A 13,736-nucleotide genomic window follows, 5' to 3' on the forward strand; every position below is an offset into this window, starting at 1 on the left:
TCTTGGAAATGCTGTGTGGAAGAGGCATCCGTCCCTAACTAAACCTTCCAAACTGACTGCCTCTCTACCCTTCCTCACCTGCTCCTTTAATCCCTCTCCCCTCTCAGGTGATCTAGTTCTGTATCTTTGGAGATGTAGAATTTCATACATGGTAGACTAAATCCAAAGGTTTTGCAATTCTATTCTGGAGAAAGAGAAGTCCTTATTGTCTTTAGAAGGGGAGGGACTAATGCCACTTTCTTTCTTTCAAGCCTATTGCTGAGCACAGAGAGCCCAGTCTAACTTCTCAGTGAAGTTCTTTTGCTGTACAAGTTATTAAACAAGTAAGGATTTTACCTTCAATTCTTATTCTTCTGAATTGTCCATCCAAGTTGAGTAAGCTCTTTTTTAGGATTTGATGAAACTATATACTCATTCAGACTTCTCCTGAAAGATATGAGAGAAAGGACAAATAAAGCCCTAGACATAAACCTTTTATTTGTTTGGACACACATACTCTGAAGTATCCAGGGTAAGCATATTTTAAAGAAATCACCGATGTCCCCATGATAGTAATGATTGCTCTGCCAAGACAAGTATAGAAAGTTGAATCTTAGATGCATTTGCATTATTCTCTAAGCAGTTGGACTAGTTTGGTCCTGGTGGGGTAGTTTGCTTTCCAAAACCATGGTCATCATGCATACATATATTGCAAAACATAACAAAGCTCTTTAAAAGAAAAGAAAGCATACTCCTCTGGGTTTTTCCACACCCAGTGTATTTTTAGTACACAGAGACACTTTTTTCCCCCCTTTTGGTTAGGCAAACAAAAGGGGTCTAGGACTTAGATAAAAATATAAGATTTCAGGGATGCCTGGGTGGCTCAGTCATTAAGCGTCTGCCTTTGGCTCAGGTCATGATCTCAGGGTCCTGGGATTGAGCCCCGCATCAGGCTCCCTGCTCAGTGGGGAGGCTGCTTCCCCCTCTTTCTCTGCCTGCCTCTCTGCCTACTTGTGACATCTCTCTCTCTGCTAAATAAATAAATAAAATCTTTAAATATATATATATGTGTATATATGTGTATATATATGCATATATATGCGTGTATATATATATATATATACATATATATATATGATTTCAGCTCTGCCTAAAGCATATGTTTCTTCCCTGCAGATGTTTACTCAACTGGCACTATGAAAACATTAAGCCAGGAAAAGAAACATCAATGTATGCTTCCATTTAAAAAAAAAATGGTGATTGGCATGAATACAGTACTCATGCAACAAACAGAACCAAATATATAATAAACGGGACTGAACTTACCCTATTAGTATGTAAAACATTACTATGGTCTCCCCGATTTGCAACATTTACATATCTCATTATGAGTAGGATGCTCAAAGTGCCATAGAATAGTCATTTCACCCCTTTAGTGTAATACTTACTTACCAAGAAATATTAATGAGACAATCTCATAAATCTCTATTTACTGAATCTAGTGTCTCCCCTCAATTTGCATTTGCAAGCTATGATTGCATTATGTTCCTGGAAGACTGGGATATGAATTTACTACTGCATAGGCAGGCAGCTTCCTTAAAACCTCCTTTATTAAAGAATGTTGGAGGAGGAGAAATAGCCATGATAAAGACATATTTGAAATCCATCTGAACACGTGTTCTTTTATATGGTTTATCAGAACTTAAACCTGCAAAAAAAAGTTACACTTGCATTTTTTTTCTATTTCAAGAAAACTTCCTTGTAATACTTTGAATTTACATAGTTCAGGATATTATATATATATTTTGTTAACTCTAAAGCCCTTCCAAAAGGCTGAACATTTAAAATAAAGAAATAAAGAGCAGAACACTGATGGTAATTCTGATAGCCTCTGGGGAGGTTGCATTAACATTTAATTTGTGGCCAATTTGCATCGTACAGTGGCAATCATGTTTGTGCATGAAACAGTGATCAAACTGTTCATGACCCTCAACTCTGATGATCTATGCCCTATTTAGAAGGTGGGCAAGAGGTTACTCTTGACTCCAGAAAACAGATGTTTCTCTAAAAACCTTCTCTGTCCTAGAGGAAGGAGTGTCACAAGGAATTGCCAAGGGCATGAACATAATCTCTGACCTCTAGAAGCTCACAGAGTGAAAGGCTGTATTCTTAAGGATGATGTTGTAATCGCTGGTAGTTCTGTAGAGAATTTAATAGCACACAGATGATTTTTTAAATGTCAATAATTACATATTTTTTATAATATACATTTGCAAAAAACTATCTAACTTGGATACTACAAGTCTACAGGAGGGGACAACAGTACATGCGCTGATATCAAGAAAGATATAAGTTAAATAATAATACAGGTGATTTTCTGATATGGCGAGTTTTCTGAGCCTTTTCAAAAGGCTTCCAGATGTTCTTTGTCAAATTCTTTCTTCCCATTTCTCTTGTACATGCACTCTATTCTTCCTTTCCCCAGTCCCTAGCACTGTCACTTCCTTTCCACAGCCTTGGGTGACACTCTGGCCATAAGAAAGCCACACTAAAGGGTAGAGTTAAATATAACTCACAGTCTTTAGATAATCTTCAGCGGTGGTGTTGCCAAAGTGGGTGTAGGAGTGGCCTGCATCAGAATCACCTGGGCTACTCGTTAGACTGTACAGTTTTCCATTCTTCCATTCTGGGGCGGGGCAAGGAAGTTAGATTTTTTTTTTTTTAAGATTTTATTTATGGGGTGCCTGGGTGGCTCAGTGGGTTAAGCCTCTGCCTTCAGCTCAGGTCATGATCTCAGGGTCCTGGGATGGAGCCCTGCATCAGGCTTTCTGCTCAGCAGGGAGACTGCTTCCTGCTCCCACCCCCAACCCCTGCTCTCTCTGCTTGCCTCTTTGCCCACTTGTGATCTCTGTCAAATAAATAAAATCTTTAAAAAAAAAAGATTTTATTTATTTGAGATAGAGGGAGAAAGCACAGGGGTGGTGGGGTAAGAGGGAGAGGGAGAAGTGGGCTCCCCGCTGAGCAAGGGGCCTGACATGGGGCTCGATCCCAGGACCCTAAGATCATGACCTGAGCCGAAGGCAGAAGCTTAATCGACTGAGCCACCCAGGCACCCCAGAAAGACAGATTTTTAATAAGTACCCCAGGTGAGTAAAGATCCTGAGTAAAGTTGAAAAGTAAGGCATCAGTGATGGAGATAACTGGAGATAGCTCCAAACACTTAGCCAGGGCAAGCAAAGGGCCCCAGGGAAGCTCATCTGGGTAACAACTGCTTCTTCAATAGAACATTCTCATTATTTAACTTGAAAATGATACCTGTAAGCCTAGGTCTTTCTGGATTTTTGAGGCAAGAGCCCCTTTCAACTTGCTGTACTGCTGCTCCCTATGGCTTGACTCTAGTCTTCTTAAACCCAGCTTTGCATGGCAGATGCTGATGGCCAAGCCAGAGCTCTGAAGGAACATAGTTACTGCTGGGCTTGGCCCACGGACCCTCTCTGTAACCTTTTGTAAGAGAAAGTGCTACAGTCACAGAGTTCTTATAGCTCACCTCATAACTTCTCCTCCCAAATTAAAAAGGTTTCAATTTCATAAGATAATTTTGGTTACCAGAAAATCCAGGTAGGGCATCTACTTCCATACAAATTTTATAAAATATACAAAAATTAACTCAAAATAAATCAAAGCCATAAAAGTATGAGCTAAAACTATAAAATAAGCTAGAAGGAAACAGGTGTAAATCTTTGCAGTCTTGGATCACACAATTTTTTTAGATATGATACCACACATCCAAACAAAACCAAGGAGAATAGATAATGTGGACTTCATTAAAATTAAAAAGAATTTTTTTTCTTTTTGTTTCAAAAGACACACCATCAAAAAAGTGAAAAGATAACCTAAAGAAAGGGAGAAAGTCCTTGCAAATCATACATCTGATAAGGGATTTGTATCTTGAATGTAGAAGGCACTCCTGAATATAGAAGGCACTCAAGATAAATAACTTGATTAAAAATGGGCAAAATGTATTGATATACATTTCTCCAAAGAAGATACAAAAAGGATGAATGAGTACATGCAAAGATGTTCAGCATTATTAGCCATCTAGGAAATGCAGATCAAAATCACACTGCAGTCCACTTTAAATTCACATAGACAACTATAATCACAATCCAATAGTAACAAGTGTTGGTGAGGATGTGGAGAAACTGGAACACTCAAACGCTACTAGTGGGACTATAAAATGACACAGCTGCTTGGAAGAACAGTCTAGAAGTTCCTGAAAAGGTCAGGCACAATCTTATCATATGACCCAGCAATTCCACTCCTAGATATACCTTATGCCCAAGAGAGATAAAAACATAATCCACACAAAAGTTTGTATATGAATATTCTTAGCAGCATTGTTCATAAGATTCCAAAGGTGGAAACAACCCAGATGCCCCTCAACTGATGAGGAGGTAAATAAAATGTTTTCTATTCATAAATGGACTATTACTTGTCAATAAAAAGAAATGAAGTACTGCTGTGTACAACCACATGGATGGACTCTGAAAATATTACGCTGAGTGAAAGAAGCCAGTCACAAAACATCACATATTGTGTGATTCCCTTTATGCAAATGTCCAGAACATGTAAATCCATAAAAGACAGAAAGCAGATCAGTGATTGTCAAAGGCTGGGGTGGGAGTGGAAGGGCAGATGGTTGGGGGAGAACTGGGAGGGGCATCTCCTTTCTGAGGTGATGAAAATGTTCTAGAAGTGGAAGGATTATTGCACAACTCTTTGCCTATACTAAAACCTACTGGATTGTACCTTTATTGGGGATATGAATTACTGCTCAATAAAGCTATTACAAAAAAAAAAAAAAAGAAGAAGAAGAAGAAGAAGGCCAGAAGGAAACTCCTTAAATGGCAGGAACAGGGATTTGACAGTAAGTCCTCAGAAAGTCATCATGTGAATACATTTATATTCCCGTCTATTGAAGCAGGGCTTCTGAGTTCTCAGGGAACTGAGCAGACTGTGGAACATAAAAGGTCCTCTTGAAAAGTGTTTACCAACCTGTCTGATAAGGTGTGGGTGGACAATCACGAAGATGTTTGTGTATGGGACTGGGGCCAGAGAGATCCAGGGCTGATGTGTTTTAATAAGGTTGGAAATATGAGTATGTGATAGGGAGGGGAGGAAAGGGGAGGAGAGAGATGGGTAGGTAGGTAATAGTAAACATTATAGATGGTAACTGGGAAACCAATTAGTCCTGATCAAGCCAGAGACTAAGATTCTTCTGCCTCGTCTACCCTGAACTTCTATCTTTCAAGGATCTGCTTCTTCCGGGAGTTTATCTAAGAACATCAAGGACAATTGTTGTACATACCCTTCACTCCCAGTTTTTACCCTTCACTCCCACTCCCAAATCTGCTCTTCAATTTTGCAAAACTGGGCTGAGTATGAGTCTCGCTGCCACTCAGTCCCAGGACTGAGCTCCTAACACTCTTACTGCTTGAGGGCATCCCAGCTGTTTCAGAAGTGTGTCACCAGTTCTCCATGCTGAGGTGAAGCAGTTATGGGAAGGAACTCAATTTGGGCCCCCTTTTCCCAGTCAGTAAACCTTGGTACTGTAATGTGGAAGTCTTGCTGTGTACCCTTCTGTGTTCTTCAGAATGCATAAGGTTAGAGTAAAGGGTCTTAAAAATGAGAGACCAGAAAAGAATTGCAAACTCTTCTCTTTTGTATCAAAGTCATACTAATTACATTCATTTACATGATTTGCTTATCCTGGTTACCAGGTAGCACCATGATTGTTTGTACTGGAAAATTTGAGTCAGATTAATCTTGCCGTGCATTTTGATTACTAAATTCTTTCCTTGAATGCTCTATTTTCAGAGCTTATTATTTGTAACACGATCATGACTTCCCATAGCTGGTAAAAAATTAAGGCAATAGTTGTGTGAAACGTTTTGGACTAAACCTTATAATTAACTTCTTTTCTCCAGCAATATTTTAGGACAAAAATCTCGATATGGCCACATTTATACATGCTCTCTTGTCCTATTGCAGGTCTGGGATTAGAGGTAGACTCCAGTTTACAAATTCTTTAGTACCTATCTGTTTCATATGATGGAATGAAGGCATATCCTATTTAGAAAATGCATTCCTAGGGGTAGAAACTCTATGTGAAATCAGTGATAGCTGGTCTTCCTGGCACGTTTGTAGCGAGGACACATTCTCAGTGGCATACACAGGCTATTTTATTTTCTTCAATTCTTTCTGCAACTTTTGACCAATGCTTCCTAAGCACAATGTGTTTTAGAGCTCTTTTTATCTCAGAGAATTTTAACCCATCCCTTATTTCCTGTTGATCTGTACCTTTGATTCCTAATCATTTTCAGGAAGGTGCCTTGAGCTTCCATGATTCTTGCCTTCTAATGGCTGATGGGATTATCCCTTAATTTACTTTCAGCAGGAGGAGTATGGTGACTGGTATACACTTTTTTTTTCACTCATAATTCATCAAAATTATCCACACACAAACAAATCATGACAGGATGAGAGACCTCGGCTGAGGGAATAAAATGGAGAGTGCTCCTCCGATTGAGAACAGTGGAGTATATCATGTTTAGAACCACTGGCTAAGCATTACACACTACGACGTGTCTCAAATGTTACCCTCCTTACAATGTAATGGGTTAGGCTGCGAGTTTCATGGATGCCGGGAAAAGACATGAGACTCCTGGGTTAGAAACAAAGAATAGCTTATTACTCATTGCAGTTGCAGCAGCTAGAGGACAAGCAATGCGGAGCATGTTCCCTGAGCCCTGCTTCTCATGAGGTGAGAGTGCCAGGGCCAGGGGACACCTGCACAGCTGGTGGGTTGCATTCTAGAGAAGAAGCCTGAGCTTAAGGAATGTAGAGCTTTTCCAATGGCCAGTAAGCAAGCCTGCCCTTTGCTCTGAGGGGGTAACTCGCTCTCTGTTTGAAGGCTTTTTATTTTATAAACATTCTTGAGACGAGGTGAGTTGGGAGGCTGAAAGGTAAAACAGAGATGTGAACAGGGGCGTGTGGTCCATCAGCCTGGGTTTCATTCCTGACCCTGTCACTTCACTTTGAGTGGTTTTTATATCCACCTCATGCCATTCCTGCCTCAGTGTGTTGCTCTAAAGATTAACAGAAGAGGTAGCATTGTGCTTGGCACACAGTGAGCCCTCAACAGACATTAACTATCATTGTTATTCTTTCCTCCCCAAATACTATCACAACTTATATATGACTTTGTAACCTGGTTTTTAAATTTGGAAGTGGATCATGAATATTGCTTCTGATTCCGGGGCTCGCACTTAAGGTGAATAGAGTGTTGCTCAGAGAGTGGAGATACATCAGGTTGACCGTCCCAGGAGACAATGAGCTGGTCTCTGAAGAAGGGCCCTGGCAAACCAGGGGCACGTTGTTCTTGAGCCCGATTTGGGCGGGGGCCAGTAAGGAGAAGGCACAAGGTCACAGGAGAAACAAACTCAAGTGTGATCCTTTTGAGGCCACCAGTCAGGATTCTTCCAGTTCAGCCCTGGGGTTGTGTGTGTGTGTGGGGGGGGGTGACTCCCGCTCTTTTGCCTCCTTTGCAGAGATGAAGGAAACCTTTGGTTTGGGTAGATAAAAGAGAGTTGTTTCATCCAGGTCCTGAAGGAGGGCAGCTCAGTGTATTTGTAGGTAACCTGGTGTTAGATACTTTTACGTCAGAGATGACACACTTTTCTTGCTCCAGCTCCCAGTTAGAACCTGGGGAATTCTCTCTGTTGAGCACTGCTTTGGGCCTCTGGCCACCTGTGTACAGGGCCCTGAAGGCAGCTTTGTTATAAGAAAGGAAAACCAACACTCATATTCTACAATTGGCTAGTAATCACCCAGAACCTCATAATACCTCACAGTTTTATAAAACTCACCCCTAAAAATACCCTGTAGGCATGCTCCCACAGTTTTCCCTGGACCTCCCATGTTTAAATTCCAGCTCTGCCGTTTTCCAGCTGTGTGATCTGGAATAACAAACTTAACCTCTCTATGCCTTACCTTCCACATTTGTAAACTGGAGCTGATAATAAAACTTAACCTCACAGGGTTGTCACAAATATTAAATGCATGTGTCAACTAATCAGATGAGTGCTCAGTGTGTGGTAAATAATGCTGATCATGGCTTTTAATCACCATCAGCATCACACATGAGCTCCAGTGTTCTCTGCTCGATCAGGGCAGACATCACTGATTTTCTGCCAGATTCTCTAGCTCTAATACACACTAGGTTAGGGTCCTTCATGGCCTTAGTACCTTCGAGGGTGGCTTTATTTCTCTGCAGAGAGGTAACTCTCCCCTCTGCTTTGGGTCTAACCTCCCCCTTTTTGGTTGTGAGTGAAGCAGTGGGGTTCCTTCTGTTTTCTAAAGAACCCAGTTCTTACCGCAGCCCACTCTCTTCTTGATGGTTGGATAAAACGGCCCCTCTCAGAGACCAGCCCACAGTTTAGAATCTTCAGTTATGCTCTCACACAGTACAAGCTGATAAAGGAGCAGGGATCCTCTCAGAAAAGCTTTCCTGTGTCCCGCAGGCCTGCAGTGCAGCTCTCCAGGGGGAGGCGGAGCTCCCAGAACCTGCTGCAGGCAGGGGAGCTCTGTGGGCAAAAGAGCAGCGCGTGCTCTCAGGTAGCAGCCCCCCGTGAATGATTTTTAAATCAGTTGCTTCTGGAATATGTCCGTACTATTCACGCCTATCGGTTATGCAGAGATAATAACCCGAGCGTGCAGCTCCGTGACAGGGCATGGCCTGACGAGGCCTCCTCCCTGCTTCGGTTGTGTGGAGGCAGAGAATGTGTTTTCAGCCTTTCAGTGGAGCAGGAAGCGAACACCAACAATTGAGGGACAGGCTGCGGTGGGTGTGGAAAGCTGCTTCCTAAAATAGTACCATGCTGTGGCATTTATTCTTAAAAGAAATAACTTTGTAGCAGGATCGAGAGTTCTGTGCTGCTTTGTGAAGCTCTCAGGGTGGCCACTGGTTCATCGTCTGGCAAAACAATGGTGGCTGCCAGCGGCTCTGGGGGCTGCGAGCGGAGCACAGCCCAGGGCTCAAGACTGGAGTCCTGTACTTCTTGGCAGACACAGAAAAAAATAAAAAGTCAGGGATGGCTAGATGTCCAGGGCACTTAGTCTGTGGCTCTCAGCTGGCCCTCATCTAGCCTGCCCATGGGTAACAGCCTGCGATCCCACCTACCGCCCAGTTCTGCCCGCTCATGGAATTACACTTCTGTTTTTGTATCCCAGCTCCACCCAACTGTGTGACTTTGGGTAAGGTGCTTGACCTCTCTCAGCCAGCCTAATGCTCTGTAAATGGAGATGATTGCCCTCCAGCTAATAAGGGTTAAATGAGACATTTTCCTTAGAGTTTGAGCAAAAACCTGGTCCATGACCACTGCTCTGTAGAATGTCAACCAACACGACATCGTTACTACTCCTTCAGGGATCTGAGCCTTTGCCTTGTCCTGCCTCCCAGGCTACTGGCTTCTTTTCTTTTTAAGTTGACATTTTCTCATTTCTGAGACAGGTAGAAATGACATGTTTGCACATAAAATTTCAGACACGTCTCCAAAGAAGACATACAAATGGCTAACAGAGACACGTGAAAAAGGGTTTATCATCATTAGCCATCAGGGAGATTCAAATCAAAACCACACTGAGGTCCCACCTTACACCAGTTAAAAATGGCCAAAATTAACAAGAAAGTAAAGAAAAAGCGTTGGAGAGGATGTGGAGAAAGGGGAACCCTCTTACACTGTTGGTGGGAATGCAAGTTGGTGCAGCCACTTTGGAAAACAGTGTGGAGATTCCTTAAGAAATTAAAAATAGAGCTACCATGTGACCCTGCAATTGCACTACTGGGTATTTATCCCAAAGATACAGATGTAGTGAAAAGAAGGGCCATCTGTACCCCAATGTTCATAGCAGCAATGGCCACAATCGCCAAACTGTGGAAAGAGCCAAGATGCCCTTCAACACACGAATGGATAAAAAAGATATGGTCCATGTATACAATGGAATATTATGCCTCTATCAGAAAGGATGGATACCCAACTTTTGTATCAACATGGATGGGACTGGAGATTATGCTGAGTGAAATAAGTCAAGCAGAGAGAGTCAATTATCATATGGTTTCACTCACTTGCAGAGCATAAGGAATAACACAGAGGTCATTGGGAGATGGAGAGAAGTAAGTGGGGGGAAATCGGAGGGGAAGACAAACCATGAGAGACTGTGGACTCTGAGGAGCAAAGTGAGGGTTTTGGAGGGGACGGGAGTTGGGGGTAGGGCGAGCCTGATGATGGATATTAAGGAGGGCACATATTGCATGGAGCACTGGGTGTGGTGCATAAACAATGAATCTTGGAACACTGAAAAAATAAAATATAAAAAATATTAAATAAATAAAAAATAAAACTTCAGGTGTAACTCAGCTTCACTCACATGTCATAGACTGCTTTACAGGAACACTCTTTCAGTGAAATGTCACAATTGCATGATTCACTGCCGCATGTTGGGCTTTGACTCATATCGTTTCCTCTGACTTGATCCACAAAGGCGGGCAGCTCCCTGGGGAACGGCACAATATATGGGATGCCTCATGAATTTGCATGTCATCCTTGCTCAGGAGCCATGCTCATTTTCTCTGTATCATTCCAAGTTTACTATATGGGCTGCCAAAGCAAGCACCAGGCTGTGGCTTCTTGAGTGACGAGGGAGCCTCGATCTCCCCTCTGGGAGTCAGTGCAAAGAAGGGAGGACACACACCCTGGAGTCCCTCTGCCAGGCTCAAACCATGTTTCTGCTGTTTAGCTTCAGGCACACTCCTTCATCTCCCTGTGCTTCAGACCTCTCTCTGTGAGCGGAAGAATAATATGGCTCTACCTTTTAGGGGTGCTGTGAGGATTAAAGTGTCCATCCACAAGAAGCCCTTCCACTTGGTGTGGGGTGAGTGCCCAGGGAACAGTGATTGTTCCACGTCCAGGCAGGGCATGGTGCAGTGCCTGTCATCAATGTGGCACTCAACAAGTCACTCTTTGCTGGGTTGGATCCAATGGGATAGATGGTTCCTCCATTTGGTTCCTGCATTTGGCTCCTCCTTATTTCCCCTTCTTCCAGGTTCCATTGAAAGGCTTCAAATGTATGGCCCATGAGAGACAACAGAGGTATGATGGGTGGTTGACTGCCCTTATTTGCTGGGATCTGAGAAATTTCTTGGAATGCAGGATTTTCAGTCCTAAGCCAGGATGGACCTGGGCAAACCAGGATGGTTGGTCACCCGACTACTACTGGCATCTTCCATTTGTGGGGCCAAGGCTGGACTGTTTGCTTCTAGAGGAGCAAATGGAGGGTTGGCGATGTCCATAATGCAGCTAACCCCCAAATTGTTATTAATGCCTCCTCTCTCCCAAGTGCTACTGAAATCTGTGTCCAGCAACCCTACTGGGCACCCTCAGTGGCAAACGTTCCAGGAGTGGAATGTGTTGACTGGGGTGGTGGAAAGATGTATCTTGAGCAGAGCAATATTCATCTTGGTCCTGCTTCCAGACAATCACACTGATAATTTGAGAAGTTGGCGTGGATGGAAACGTGGGGTCCCATTTCCCACCAGACTGGGAATTGGTACCCCTGGTTCTAATCTCCACTTTCCTCTCTTTGAGCTGTGCAGCCCCAGATAAGAAGCCTAGCTTCTGTGGGAGTCCAATGTCCTCATCTGTCAAACAGGAAGAAAATTAGCTAATCCATCTAACTCATTGTGCCCGGTGGGGCCGGGCTGGTGCCACGCAGGCCAGGGCTATGTGGGAGGCAGTGAGGCTGGCTGAGGGGATTAAGAGTGCAGGAAACTGTCCAGTGGCCCTGCTTTGCTGAGGCTGCCCTGCTCCTCCCATGAGCACTGGGTACTTTCACTTTGATGGGAGAACCTCCGTAGGCTTGCTTGGTGACTTCATCTGGTATTACCCGAGGCCCTGCCCTGAGAATGTCTCACCTGGGGCACATCACTTATGTTCACCTACCTGTGGTTCCTCATCTATGAAATGAAGATAATTACAATGCTCTCTTGTCGAGTAGCTGTGATAATAGTTCATTGAAGGCCAAGTATCTGGATTTAGGAGATGGATTTGTGCACAAGGGTGTACAATCAGTCTTATTGTATATCCATACTTCAGTCTTTAGTTCAATCATCAAACTCCCATTTCTTGAGCACTTACTGTGTGTTAGGTACCGAGGTGGGCCTTGGCGACACAATGATGAATAGGACACAGTTCTGGCCCCAAGGAGCTCAGAAAAGACCAAAGGGATGAGTGTGCAGGTGATTTATTCTCCTTCTTTTGTTCTTTTTTTTTTTTAAAATAAGTTCCACGTCTGACACGGAACCTAATGCAGGCTTGAACTCATGACCCTGAGATCAAGACCCGAGCTGAGATTAAGAGTCAGATGCTTACCTGACTGAGCTATCTTGGCACCCCTACTTATGTGTGTGTGTGTTTTTTAAGATTTTATTTATTTACTGACAGAAAGCAGTAGCATGAATGGAGGGGGTGAAGGAGGGGCAGAGGGAGAGGGACAGGCTGACTCCCCACTGAGAAGGGAGCCCGACACGGAGCTCCATCCCAGAACCCCTGAGATCATGACCTGAGCCGAAGGCAGACTCTTAACCAACTGAACCACCTAGGCGCCTGTCCTTTTATCTTTTTCTGAACAAGTTTATGAAGAGCTTACACCAGCAAAGATTGCTAGATCTCTAAGAAGTATGATCTTTCCCTTTCTCCTAACAGAATCTCTATATTGTTGGGTTGGTAAGGTACCCACTAAAAAGTCCCAGCCTTCTTTATAGAGGTGTATATATGCAATGACATATATTTAGAAGTCATTGAGTGGGGCTTACAGGGAAAGCTTTTTAAGGGGGATGACTTAGTCAGAAGGTCCCACTTGTCTTTTCCCTGCATCATCATTCGCTACCTGGAGCACTGAAGTGAGGACTGGAGCTCCAGTATCCATGTTATAGGCATCAGGACAGAGATCAGACCTTAGGACCTGGAAGGAGCCTAGGTCCTTCATGATATTTGTAGTCACCATATTTGCTTTGGATTGTTTAACTCCATACTTACTTTGTAAAAGGAAAAAAAATCTGTTTGATTTAAAACAATATTTGAAGTCACAGTTCCTAGGAGCTGAATACAATTTCTAGGTGATCTATCGAATAGATGTGGAGCACAGTGCAGAAAAAGATCTAATTTTCCCCCCTAAATGTCAAGATGTGAAGGTCATGGAAATCTAACCAATGAGAATTTAATGCTCAAACACAAGACACCCATCAATCTTTCTCAGTGTATACCAAGAGAAGCTGACTAAACCTGCATTTTCTTCTTCTTTCTTTCTTTCTTTTTTTTTCTAAACCTGCCTTTTTTTAGAAGATTTATTTCTTTATTGGGGGTGGGCAGAGAGAGAAGGAGGGAGAATCCAAAGCACACTCCCTGCTGAGCATAGAGCCCAATGTGGGGCTCAATCTCACAACCCTAAGATCATGACCCGAGCTGAAGAGTCTGACACTCAAGAGTCTGACACTCAACTGACTGAGCCACCCAGGTGCCCCAATCTTGCATTTTCTTTGTATGTCCTCCCTGGGAAAAGCTGAGTTTGAAATACCCTTAAGTCTTGGTCTCTTTAAGGACTGACACCAGAGGATTAAATTAGCATAATTAAGTTTTTAA

The 13,736-nt window shown here is 43.1% G+C and overlaps 1 non-coding gene across 1 annotated transcript; it reads right to left on the reverse strand.

Moving 5' to 3' along the window:
- Positions 1–10,606: 10,606 nt before the first annotated feature.
- On the reverse strand, positions 10,607–10,713 carry LOC122897674. The gene has a single exon (XR_006382589.1). It is a non-coding gene; the product is annotated as a U6 spliceosomal RNA (small nuclear RNA).
- Between the last annotated feature and the right edge of the window lie 3,023 nt (positions 10,714–13,736).

Source organism: Neovison vison, chromosome 1 (assembly GCF_020171115.1).
Source record: "Neovison vison isolate M4711 chromosome 1, ASM_NN_V1, whole genome shotgun sequence".
In the NCBI taxonomy this organism is placed as follows: Eukaryota; Metazoa; Chordata; class Mammalia; order Carnivora; family Mustelidae; genus Neogale; species Neogale vison.